The sequence below is a fragment of the Synchiropus splendidus genome, chromosome 2, assembly GCF_027744825.2.
Source record: "Synchiropus splendidus isolate RoL2022-P1 chromosome 2, RoL_Sspl_1.0, whole genome shotgun sequence".
NCBI classification, from domain to species: Eukaryota; Metazoa; Chordata; class Actinopteri; order Syngnathiformes; family Callionymidae; genus Synchiropus; species Synchiropus splendidus.
Genome location: NC_071335.1, coordinates 41,803,856 through 41,815,526, shown reverse-complemented (window position 1 = coordinate 41,815,526; position 11,671 = coordinate 41,803,856). Strand labels below are relative to the sequence as shown.

Genomic DNA, 11,671 nt, shown 5'->3' with positions numbered 1-11,671 from the left:
CCGCTCCTAAACCACCTCCAGCGAAGATGGTTTGGGCGGACGTTACAGAGGAGGGTGAGTGTCGTTTTTAAGAGGAGGAGGTCCACCTCAAGATTTTGCCCAACGACGACGACGACTTGGGGGTGGTGGATGAGGGCGAGAGTACTCCAGCGGGGCCTAGCCAGAGCAGGTACCCGATGGACGAAATGCCCCAATTATTCCGTGAGGCAGCGGAGACACTAGGAGTGTCCCTCCCTGTCCAGGCGGAACCAGAAGAAGAGGACTTCTCAGTACCTTTGTACGCAAAGGTTGTGAAGAAGGCATCCAGACTCTCAGCCACGGTCCCTAAAATGACCAGGCTTTGGGCCCACTCGGCTAAACACCGCCTTGATCGTCAATGGCGCCGCCTAGGGGATATGCCGTGTATTCACTGTGGAAGGCGTCGATCCCACCAGGGGGCTGCCACCTCTGGGGGACACGCTTGGGTTTTGTCTGGCACCCAACTCTTCTCTCTGGACTGGCGGTAAGCAATGGCACCCAGAGGAGAAAGACCGTACTACCGCCACCTTCCTGGACCGAGCTTATGCATGCGGTATGCACGTTCGGACCCTGGCGAACGACATGGCCTTCGTGGCAGCTTCCATGGACAGGCTGTTGTTCGAGAAGGAATCCATTTCAGGGGACGAGCTCCGGAGGATCCAGGCCTCTACGGCGGCCTTTCAGAAGATGCCGCGTCTCGTGCAACATCTCGGGTCTCATGGAGCTGATGGAGACGCAGAAGTCGTCGGCCAAGGTTCGTGTTCGCTAGCTAAAAAGGCTAGGCTAACACTAGCTTCCTCGGCCACCGGCCATCGTTCACCGCCCGTGTCAAGTCGGCCTGGTTCGAACTCTTCAAACGCACAGGTGAGTGCTGGCCGGCTTAAGGGACTTAGTTTCCCAGCGGCCTCTGAAGCTGTCGTCTCTGGCAGCAATGTTGCACCGCCTGCCTCTGGGAGGTCCCGTCGATGTTCTCCAAGCGCTTGGGTGAGTGTCGTCACTGGAGGCCATTTTGCTTCGTCTGAGTCAAATGAACCCAGTGCGGCTGCACCGAGCGTCACCGTGTCGAGCAGTGGACTACATCTCCCGGTTCCCATGCTGATGACGAAATTCACGACCCACGGTGTCTTCAGCGAACCCGGACGGCGGCACCCGGCCCTTTCGGAGGGTGCCCCCCGCACATACCAGATGAGGTGGGCGGGCATTTTCTGTCTCTGGCTCAACCCCTTACAGACTTTCACTCTGTGTGGGTGGATTTGTGCGGCCCCCTCGCCCCTTGGTTAAACAGATCATTAAGCAGGGGCTACGCACTCCAGTTCTGTCGCCGTCCCCCCGAGTTCACGGGAGTCCGTCTCATGTCTCCTCGCTCCCCAGCAGAGCGTCTGTGTCTGGAGCAGGAGGTGGAGTCGCTCCTTCGGAAACGAGCTCTCTCTGGTGCCTCAGGAGGACCGCGAGAGAGGGTTCTACTCTGTGTACTTTCTGGTCCCCAAGAGATCGGGAGGTCTCAGACCAATTCTGCATCTGCGACGGCTGAATGCCTTCATCTCCTCGCGCTCGTTCAGGATGCCGACAATAAAGCAACTGCTCGAGTGTGTCAGGCCAGGGGACTGGATGACCTCCGTGGATCTGATGGATGCGTACTTCCACGATCCCATCCTACAGCGCCACAGGCGCTACCTGAGGTTTACAGTGGGGGACAACTGTTACCAGTTCGACCAGCTGCCCTTCGGGTACTCCACGGCTCTTCTTTGAAGGTGGTGGATGCTGCGTTGGAGCCGCTCAGATCTGTGGAAATAAGAATCCTGACATATCTGGATGACTGCCTCATTCTAGCGGCTTCGGAGAACAAAGCACGACGTCACACGGAGATGGTGCTGCGGCACATCACACGTCTGGGCTTTGCGGTCAACCTCCAGAAGAGTATGCTGCAGCCCAGCACTTGCACTCAGTATCTGGGGTTGCTTCTCGACTCTCGGTCCATGATAGCGCGGCTGTCAGACGAGAGGTTGTCGAGACTTCTCCATGCTGTGACGGTGGCGAGAAGTGCCAGAGACTGAGAGTGAGCGAGGTGATGACCTTATTAGGTCTCATGTCGGCGGCTCACTCGGTAGTCAAACTGGGTCTTTTGCACATGAGACGCCTTCAATGTTGGTTTGCGCGTCTCAGGCTCGACCCAGTCAGGGACAGATCGAAGTTTGTGGTCCTTCCGGCCCAAGTTCATCTGGATCTGATCTTTTCGGCCTCCAGCAGTCGTCTCCACGCTGTACATAAACCTGTTGGAGTTGTTAGCGATGGAGAAAGTGCTGGAACACTTTGCGCCGCGTCTGGAAGGTCATCACGTGATGGTCAGGTCAGACAACTCCAAGGACGGTTACCTACATCAACCGCCAGGGGGGAGTGAGAGCTCCCTCTTTGCACAGAGTGGCAGCTTACATTCTTCTGTGGGCGGCCTCTCATCTTTTATCTCTGAGAGCGCGTCACGTTCCAGGTGTGCTGAACGTGGACACAGACAGAATGTCCAGAGGAGGCGTGTCAGCGGAAGAGTGGGGTCTCGCGCCACACATGACAGAGGCGGTCTGGGCTCGCTTTGCGGCTCCGGTCGCGGACTTGTTCGCATCAAGGATGAACTACAAAGGCCCTCTGTGGTTCTCCTTCAGGGCGTCGGACAACCCCACCCTGGGGGTGGATGCTCTGGCGCACGCGACGTGGCCGCAGGGACTTCTGTATGCGTTTCCTCCACTGAGACTGTTGATGCCGTGCCTTCTTCGTGTGAGGACGCAGAAGTTGACGGTGATCACGGTGGTCCCCGACAGTCCCGGCACCAGGTGGTTTCCAGACCTGGTCAGCTTGGTGGCGGGTCCACCCTGGACGATTCCAGACTCTCACGGTTTTCTGGTGCAGGATCAGGGCCGGCTTTGGTTCCGTCCTGTCCTGGGTCGACCTCTCAAGGTCTGGTTGCTGAAAGGGTGAGACTGCTGGACATTGGGCTGTCGGACGCAGTCATCCAGATGGTGCAGAGCGCCAGCGACTAACAAACTTTACACTTCCAAGTGGCGGGTGTTTGCTAGCTGGTGCGCAGCGAGACAGCTTTCGCCGTCTGCTTGCTCTGTGGCGGAGATCTTGTCCTTCATGCAGGAGCTGTTGGACAAGGGCCGGGCGGCGTCTACACTCAATGTGTTTGCGGCCGCCATTTCGGCTGGGCACCAAGGTTTTGACCGGGTCTCCGTGAGGAGTCACCCGGTCATTTAGAGATTTCTGCTTGGCGCTCGGCGCATTAGGCCTCCTGTGAGGAACCTAATTCCGCCCTGGAGTTTGCAGGTGGTTCTAGAAGGGCTCTGGAGACCTCCGTTCGAACCACTGGCTGCCGCTTCGCTGGACATTTTGTCCTTGAAGACGGCTCTTCTTCTGGCCTTAGCTTCAGCTAAGAGAGTGGGCGATCTGAAAGCCTTGTCTGTGAGCCCACGGTGTATGTGTTTTGGTGAGGGTTTGACCTCTGTGACCCTTCATCCAAACCCGGCTTTTAGACCGAAGGTCATCACGGCTTCGTATCGGTCTCAAATCATGATGTTGAGGGCCTTTTATTCCCCACCTCATCAGTCTGATCAGGAGGCTAGGATGCACCGGTTGTGCCCAGTGCGGGCCCTAGCTTGCTACGTGGACAGGACAAAGGACTTTCGTCTGACCGATAGTCTGTTTGTCTGCTATGGAGGGAACCTGGGAGGCAAAGCTGTCACATCGCAGCGCCTTGCCCACTGGGTGTGTATGGCCATGTCTGCTGCATACAAAGCTGAAGGCTCTGTGGCCCCAGAGGGCCTCAGGGCTCATTCAACTACGGCCATCTCCTCATCTGCTGCGCTTTTTGGAGGTGCTTCTATGGAAGACATCTGTCAAGCTGCTTCTTGGTCTTCTGCTTCGTCCTTTGCTCAGAACAATCTGAGAGACATGACGGACACTTCAGTAGCTCACACTGTGTTGTCTGTTCAGGGATCGTCGTCCATGGCTGGACCCTCTGGTCGTTGATTTGGTTCTTTTCTCTCTGGTCTTCTGTAAGGCCATGCTGGGAGTGAACTAATCCCTACAGCCTTCACCGGGGTTTTTAACCAATAGCGAAGGCCGTTAGAGGGCGGAGCACATATGACATAGAAATGATGGTTACTCACGTAACCCAGGTTCTATCAATATGTGCGTAGCACTCTAACTGGCTGCCCAGCAGGCCTGTTTCCGCTGAGTTCCAAAGGGAGCAGAACGGCGGGCGCAGGGGAGAGTTATACATAGTGGGTGGTGCCTTCCTGGGCGGAGAGCCAATCAATCAAAGTCTCAGGCCGAGGCCAGTGCCTCGATGTGGATTAACCAATAGCGAAGGCCGTTAGAGGGCTACGCACATATTCATAGAATAGACTAACCATCATTTTCTAAGGAAGTGCACCTGTCAACAGGATGTAACTGGTGAAACAGTTGAATCTCACAGTTCTTTGTGAATGTCTTTGTGGATCTAGGGGGCAGCTCCAAGGGAAACGCAAGCTGTCTGCCGTGTAGGACCATTTTGATCTCCTGTTGGAGAATAATGTATTTATTATTTATTTATTATTTATTATTTATTTTATTTCGATCTGTGTGTTTGTCTCAGATTTCCGACTTGTCTTGTTCCATTCTAATTCAAATGATTTTACAAGGTATCATTTAATTTAGGAAATTTAAAAACGTTGGATTTTTCACATGATGGCACATTTTCACATTATTTAAAAATATGGAATAATAATGAATGCAAAGAATTATTTGATATTAATATATATAGTAGGTCATCAAATCAGTGTAAATGTAGAACTCGGTTGCCTGCAGGGATTCTTAATGTCCAGCAGATGTCACTATTCAGTGACACAGTATCAACACAGTATCAGCACAGTGTGTCACTGTGTCGAAACGCTTTTTCAGGAACAGCCAGGCAGCAGCAGCACCAATGGGCTTGTGAGACCAGGCGGCGGCTGCGCGGGGTGCTTCCCAGATGATGACGAAGGGGGCGGATACATCGGGAAATCTCGGATTGTTGTAGTCGGATTGTACTTGGTACGAAGAACGTGATGGAGAGAATCACTTTTTTTCGATTTATTGGCTGATGAATTGGAGGCGGGGGAACACTTCTTTATCAGAATGCGCTCAGAGAAGGTAAGTAGTTTTGTCGAATCAAGAAAAGGCAAGAAACTGCCAGCATCAAGTCAAATTACCATAACATTTTGAATGTGATGACATTTCCTTCATTCTAAAAATAACACTGTTTATATATATATATATATTTGTCGCCATGAAACAATCCGTAGGTTGTAACGGACTCTCCGTAATTTTCCCAGGTCAGTTGATAAAGTAATTTCTTTTGAGGAGGACGTAGTCTCCTTATTCAGTCCGTCAGACTTCAAGAGCCATTTCAGACTAAGAAGAGAACAAGTGGAGGTTGGTGACAGAAGTTTTCTGTTTGACTTTATTGCCTGTCATTTCCTCTTTCCCCTCGTTTCGACCTGTCCTTTGCCCGTTTGTAGGTGGTCATCAGGTTTCCTAGCTTTTTTGGACCTTGCATTTCTTTATATAAAGCCAACTTGTTTTTGTGGTGGAGACCAAGGAGACTGCGTGTGAAGTCCCGCAGCAGAAAGGTGGCATCATGTGTGGACTCTGTAACATGAATGTTGTTCAGAATTACAGTGTGTCATCCCCTATAACTCTGATTCAAACAGTAACTCTACGTTTCTATTTTGATGAGGTGGAAGTGGAGGGGACCTGAGTGAGGTCAGGAGGACCTTCATGAGCTGAGGTCTCTTCAGGTGACTGAGGAGTCAGCTCCATGACACTGGGACCTGGGGGCACTATGGAGAACGTGTCATCCAAAGCACACTATACACTGATATTGTCCGCTATTGAATGTACTTCACCTAAATGACGACGTGCATCTCTGATATGTGCCAAAACCCCAGAGGCCAAATTATTGTCAGTGCAGAAACACATGAAGATGAACATGTGTCCAGCTCTAAGGCTGTTCTTCATCTTTACTTCGTGAAAGAGTCTAAATTATTGTAACAGCTGTATTCCATTCTCTTTCATGCATGTCGACTACTTTATGACCAAACATGATTCACAACTTCTTGTACATGTCTAGAATTATCTGTTGCACATTTATGCACTTCTACTCAGTAAATGTGCAACATGGTATTCCATAGTCCATGTTTTACCTTGCCATCTTCAGTCTTTCAGCAGTCTCCTGTGTCCAGACCTGCATCTGGACACAGCATCACCAATAGTGACCTTCTCCATCACGTGTAATCAAAATAACCCAGGTTTGGTCAGTTCCTTATATAGCTAGTCAATACGCACACGCTGCACACCTGCCTGGTGTAAAACCAACATGCTATGGAAAACCTCAAGCAAATGAAGTTCATTATTGTAGTTTCTTTTTCTAACAAATGGTTTTAATTGCTGATTAATACTCTGCAATGATCCAGTGAAACAGCAGCTTCAGGCAGCAGCGCAACTTGAAATGTCTCACCTTTTTAATGTGTTTCTAAGCAAATGGCAGAGGTCAAATTGTATTTCAAACTTCAAACTGTCATTTAAACTAGAACTCAAGCTGACATTCCATGGGAATTTTGCAATTGCTTTCCAATGCACTTCCAGGCGGAAGTCACACTGGCGCAGTGGTTCAGAAGCAACTGCGGGGTGCCTGGATCCCACCCCTGTTCTCGGGGCTCTCTCTCGAGATTTGGTGGTGATGACGTCGGAGCCCAACAGAGCGATTCTGGACACCCCAACTTCCCACAATGTGTGCATGTGGCATACCATGGACCAAACCCCTCCGAACACATACTATCTATAAACCATATAAACCATAAACCATATAACCAGCATAGCTCACCGGAGGAGTGGGGTCACTCAGTGGTGCTGCATGGTGTCGAGACCTAGCTAGATTAACAACAAAGAGATAAATTGGGGTACTGTGTGAGCCAATGTAAAAACGACATCTAACAATCCAAACCACCAATTACACTATAACTTTATTCAAAAAAATGCAGCTCACACCCACAAAGCGCTTCACCAATAAATTAGCTAAGTCACCACGTGTGACCATTATTCATTAAATACAGCGTGTCTACATCCTGGGAACTAGTTGCTGCCTCCATAAGTGATTTTATTGTTAATGTTCAAATCCCACATTCAGCAAAAATTCTGTTTTTAATTAACGACTGCATGTTTTGCTTGACAAATCTTTCAGTAAATCATTTAATATAAAAAATAGGTGGCCGACCATACGCTTAGTATTCAAGATGTTAACACAAGCAACAACCGAGGACACAGAAAGAGAAAAACAAGATATTTTCTATATATCTTATGAACCACAAGTTGAAGGAGGGAGCGGCGAGAGAGGGAGCCGGGCAACTGCAGTAACTACCCCTGGCTCACCGGTCTGTGCTGGTCAATGGTCCGGGCTTCCATATCTCCCAGCTGGACCTTGAATCAGGTGTTGTTTTTCATGTGCACATGGGAGACCCAAAGAAACACTCGCCGGAGATCTGGAGTTCCAAGAGCCTCGGCGACTCTCTCCCGTGCATCAGCTCAAACGTTCATCTTCCCTGCCAACATCCACCCAAGACAGTCTTGGCAAGGAAGATGATGGTCCAGGTCTTGGACACCACACCCCTTAACTTTATGAACCCTATGAAGGAGTTGATCGTCAGTGTTCATCCTGCCATCTCTCTGTCCACCAGCACTTATTAAGTGCTATTTTGGGTTTAAGTCCTGGGACCCCTTTCAGTCATTGCAACACCTTGAGACAGTGTCCTTGAGACCCCAAGTATGTTTACCTGTCATGATAAGCGAGAAGCTGCTATTTAAAGCAGCAAGTTCACGTCCCCCTTGACATCCAGTGTTAAAATCAGTTAAACACTGATTGAATTTGTATGACAGTATCTATAATACACTTATTTAGCACATAATGCTGACACGTGAATAATGCATCCTCTGAGACAAAGAAAACAATGCTTTTCCATGTTTTTAATCTCTGTGCTAAAGTAACAAAAATGTCAGGTTTCGTGTTCGTTTGTGCTTTTATTGTTGTACTTCCTGTCTCCCCGCTTCCGTGTCTTCGTCTGTCCTGCTCCAGCTTAATGGTGACAAACAGCTGGGACCCATTCCGCCGATGATATCTACCCTTCTGCCCACTGTGTTGTCGCTAGATGGTCTGCTGCTGATACGTGGTATGATCTCTTGTTGCTACTCTGATTCTCTTGTCCCTGGTTTGTCTTTCCTTGTTCTTGCTCCGCGTCTCTCTTGTTTCTCTTCATCTATACCACTGTCTGTTTGCTCTTTCCTCAGCTCCGCATTTGCTTCTTTGAGTGTTTGTTTACTCTTTCTGTGAGCTTTTCTGCTAGTTTTTCCTTGCCTAGAGTGTTTGTTTTTCGCTTCTGCCAAGCGTCCTTTGTTATATTCAGCCTCGTGAGTGTATTTACCGAGCGCATAGTTTTCTGTTGTCCCCGTTTTACAGTGCAGTGTAACTCACGCCTGTTTTCTGTTGTAGGTTATTCCCCCACCGTTGGTGTTGTGTCCACCGCGCTCCACTTTGGTGTCGCCGCCCTCAGTTCATTGTTTTTGTTCGTGTATTATTTTTGTATTAAACTTCTTGATTAACAGAAACCTTGCTTGTCTCAAGTCATCTGCGAATTTAAAACCATATGAATTGAGTCACCTTACAACTACACAATGACAGAACCGTCTAGCCACTGAACTGACTCAGCAATGGTTTTGAATTTGCAGAAGGCTGTAGGCTCCCAGGGCACTAGAATCTCTAATTTAGAGAGAGTGACTCAGGGTTTCCTGGAGCAGCTGCAGAATATTTCAGCCCATTGTGAGCGATCTTCGCCTCCTCCTACTGGAGCAGACTCAACCTTACCTGCTCCAGTCGCTGCTTCTGCTCCTGCCCCAGTACAACAACTATTCAATGTTCGAGAGCTGACCATTCCTACGCCAGAGGTTTATGCAGGTAAACCAGGCTTCTGTAAGAACTTCTTTTTTCAATATTCGCCTGTCTTTGACTCTCAACCCTCACTTTTCCAGACAGACAGAGCCCGGATTGTATACTGTATAAACCTTCTCCGCGACAAGGCCAGCCAGTGGGCAGCTTCTCTTTGCGAGTCAAGACTCTCCCATTCTGAATGATTTCCACACATTCTCCTCAGAGAGGCGTCGAGTTTTTGATGCTCCCTTCAAAAGTGGCTCTTGCGCTTCCAAGCACTTAGTATCTGTCACTCAAGACATCCCTAAGGAATCGGTATCCGAATATTCGATCCGCTTCAGGATCCTAGCAGCCCAGACTGGATGGAATGAACCAGCACTCATGTCCATATTTATTAATGGGCTAGCCTCCAACATACAGGACCAACTCTCTCTCCGCGACGAACCCAACTCTCTGGAGGAGCTCATCCTCCTAGCTATTGGAATAGATAACAGGATCAGAGAGCATTCCAGAGAGAAACGTCCCACTCACCACATGGTGTTGCCGGTTCCGTTTTCTCCACCTACAACTAACCCTCAGCCCGAAGTCTCCTCCTGACTTGAAGACTCTGAGCCCATGCAGGTGGGGAGAATGAGACTGACACTGGAAGAACGCCAACTCCGGATCTCTCGGGGCCTTTGTTTATATTGTGGTCAACCGGGTCACATCATCCGTGTTTGTCCGGTCCGTCCTAGAGGCTGCCGTCTTCCACTCGTCTCCCAAAATAAGGTCAGTAAAACACCTATTAGAGTGGGAAGAATAATTTTTTCTGCCTCCCTGCGCAAGGGAGAGACGAACTCTCCGGTCGAGGTGTTCATAGATTCAGGTGCTCATGATAACTTTATCGACGCCTCTTTTGCTGACTCATTATCCGTTCCTCTTGTCAGGTTGGACTCCCCTCGCTCTCTTTCGGCAATTGACGGCAGTCTGCTCCCACAAGTCACCCACCGCACCTCCGTCCTGACCCTCACACTGTCTGGAAACCACTTTGAGGTGATCTCGTTTCTGGTTCTCCCTGCTTCTTCTTCTCCACTCGTTCTCGGTTTTCCCTGGCTCTCCACACACAATCTGCAGATAGACTGGAGACGGTCCAAGATTGCTGGCTGGAGCACCCACTGTCATGCTCATTGCCTTAGGTCTGCTCCTGGTTCCCTTCAGACCACCCCTTCCTCCCCACCCTCACCTCCGGATCTCTCAAAGGTTCCTACCTGTTACCACGATCTTGGGGAGGTATTTAATAAGGACCAAGCTCTCTCTTTTCCCCCTCACCGCCCTTATGATTGCGCCATCGATCTAATTCCTGTGGCTCCTTTCCCCTCGAGTAGACTATATAATGTCTGCCCAGAGAGAGAGTCAATGGAAAGATATATAAATGAGTCCCTAGCAGCTGGTTTGATTCGCCCTTCCTCCTCCCCTCTGGGTGCGGGGTTTTTCTTTGTCAGCAAAAAGGACAACTCTCTTCGTCCATGCATTGACTATCGCGGCTTGAACCAGATCCATGTTAAAAATAAATACCCACTTCTGCTCATCGACCCTGCTTTAGAGCCCCTAAACCAGGCAACTATTTTTTCGAAACTTGACTTACACAATGCTTTTCATCTAGTTCGCATCAGAGAGGGAGACGAGTGGAAGACCGCTTTTAAGATGCCTCTGGGTCATTTCGAATATTGTGTCATGCCATTCGGGTTAACTAACGCTCCTGCCGTATTCCAAGCACTTTTAAATGACATCCTCAGAGATATGATTAATCATTTTCTATACGTCTACTTGGACGACATACTGATCTTCTCAAGGATGGAGGAGGAACACAAGGAGCATGTGCGGCTGGTCCTACAAAGACTTCTGGAAAATAGACTCTATTGCAAAGCCGAGAAGTCTGAGTTTCACATGAAACAGGTCAGCTTCCGGGGATTCATATTGGGAGAGGGACGCCTTCTTCCTGATCCTGCAAAAATCGAAGCTGTGGTAATCTGGAAGACACCGAACAACCGTAAGCAACTCCAACAGTTCTTGGGCTTCGCTAACTTTTACAGACGCATCATCCGAGATTACAGCAAGGTTGCTGCTCTACTGACGGTGCTCACCTCCACTGAGATGATTTTCGTCTGGACTCCTGAGGCTGAGGAGTCTTTCAACAAGCTCCGGACTCTGTTTTCCTCTGCTCCGATCCTGCGTCATTCTTACCCTTCCCGGCAGTTTATCCTGGAGGTAGACGCTTCAGATTCAGGAATCGGCGCTATCCTGTCACAAAGGGATCCGTCTGACCAAAAGGTACACCCATGTGCTTTCTTTTCCCGAGGATTGTCAAGTGCGGAAAGAAATTATGATGTTGGCAACCCTGAGCTCTTGGCCGTTGTGGCTGCACTACAGGAGTGGAGGCACTGGTTAGAGGGGGCTCAAACCCCTTTTTTGGTATTCACAGACCATAAAAACCTTCTGTACCTCCAGTCCGCCAGACGGCTCAACTCTCGTCAGGCTCGTTGGGCTCTTTTTCTGGGAAGATTTAGGTTTTCCATAACCTACCGCCCAGGCAGCCAGAATGCTAAACCCGATGCTCTGTCCAGACTCCATGAGAATCCTCTCTCCCAAGAGAAAATGGAGACCATTGTTCCTGAGACCTGTATCGTT

The 11,671-nt window shown here is 49.5% G+C and overlaps 1 pseudogene; it reads left to right on the top strand.

Annotated features, from left to right (window-relative positions):
- The first annotated feature begins 573 nt into the window (after window positions 1-573).
- On the top strand, window positions 574-3,264 carry LOC128753582 (uncharacterized; annotated as a pseudogene).
- Window positions 3,265-11,671: the final 8,407 nt, after the last annotated feature.